Genomic DNA, 1,919 nt, shown 5'->3' on the forward strand with positions numbered 1-1,919 from the left:
TGCTTTTATTATTCATCTTACTTTTACTTATGTACTTGTTTTCTGGTGTGTTTTTAAATAGTTGTTTTAATCTTTTTTGAAGCACTTTGGTTCACCACTGGGTTGTTGCTGTATTGTGATTGGTCAATACGGTCACATGGTCTAGCACACACCACGGAACGTGATGTTGACTACTTCCTCATTTACCCTGTTCTGTGAAAATCCATTGAATAAAGGAAAGGAGTTCATAGTCAGTCAGTATTATATACTGTTTACACCTGACAAATTAACATGGTGTCAGAGAAAATGGCTAAACATGGCTGAAGCATGGCGATATGGAGGTATTTCCCTATCTTTAATCATAATGTTTTGGTTTGAGAACAAGATTTCTTGTTTTCATACTCAAATATGATATTGCTCTCATGCGCAAAAAGTCAATTTTTAATCTCAAATATATTGGTCTTCCTTTGAAAACTTTGCTGCTCTTCTCAAGTTTAGTACTCCCTTTTAGTTCCCCTGGTTGTTTATATATGCTCCTCAGTTTCATTTATTCCCTGTCAGTTCATTGTAAGTCTTCATGTCTTCGGCATGTTTCCCCATCGTATGAGTTCTGTGTTTCTTATTTAAACCCTTGTTTTCTGCACCCGTTTGCCTCTCACCTTTTTGTCCTGCATTTGAGTCTACTTCCTTCTCAAGCCATGACATGTAACACAATAAAAACATACTACGACCGCTATGAAGCATACTGTATGTCATGCCAAAGAGCAACATTATGTTTGCATGATACGAGTTTAAGGAAAAAGTGCAGGGACAAAATGAACCATTTCCTCTCAGCGTGGCTCAGTGGGAAGAGTGGTTGTCTTGTAGCCTGAGGGTTGCTGGTTCAATCCTCAGCCTGTCAAGCTCATGTCGAGGTGTCCTGGAACAAGACACTGAACCTCAAATTGCTCCTGATTGGTCATGGTTAGTGCCCTGCATGGCAGCTTCTGCCATCAGTGTGTGAATGGGTGAATGTATAATGTAAAGCACTTTGGTTATCATTCCAGGTACAGTAAAGCTCTATATATTACAGACCATTTGAAAATTTTTGACAGATCTGACTCTGCTTGTGAATGAATTTTGGCAGAAAATAATACGAGACTGCATCGTTTTCATGATCCGCTCTCCACAAGGCAACGCTAAACAAGGCAAATGATATTGTCTGTTCTCAACTCAGAACCATATCAGGCTGCAGCAGCGAACAGTCGCAGTTAACCGACAGCCATAGAAAGCAGCGCCTTGGAAACCACATCATTTTAACAAAGGAAATGGCAGAGCAGCAAGTTGCATCAAAGCCGATGAAGATGGAAGATCTAAAGACACATGTGGCTACTGTGGAAATAAGGCACACATCAAAGGAAAGCTGTCCAGCAAAAAGAAAGCAGTGCACAGTGTGTAATAAATGGAATCACTTTTCAAAGGTATGTTGCTCCAAACTGAAGAAAATAGTGCACACATTAAGCAAAAATAACCCTAATACACACACGGATGACGAAGATTTGTTTATTGATGCAGTAACAGGAAGATTATCATAATGACAAAGAGCAAGTTTTTGCAAACATTTATGCTCGTCATAATAAAATTGCAGTCTGATTTGAGGTAGACGTCAGTGCCTCAACTAACAAAATTCCTGCAAGTATCCTCAGAAAGCTAGGAATACAGCACACCCTGAAACACTCATCATGCCCTTGTTTTGGCTATGGAGGTGAACCGCTAGCAGCGGAAGGCATCAAGTGCCAGTACAAAGACATTAAATTACTATTGAAAATCCATGTTGTCGACACTAATATACCACCAGTATCAGGGCTTAAAGCCTGTCTTTACTTTAAGCTAATCCAGCTCTTAATGTCTGTCTCAAACAACCCAGGCATGTCTATCATTCATGGACATGATAGAGCTTT

Source organism: Melanotaenia boesemani, chromosome 9 (genome assembly GCF_017639745.1).
Source record: "Melanotaenia boesemani isolate fMelBoe1 chromosome 9, fMelBoe1.pri, whole genome shotgun sequence".
Classification (NCBI taxonomy): domain Eukaryota; kingdom Metazoa; phylum Chordata; class Actinopteri; order Atheriniformes; family Melanotaeniidae; genus Melanotaenia; species Melanotaenia boesemani.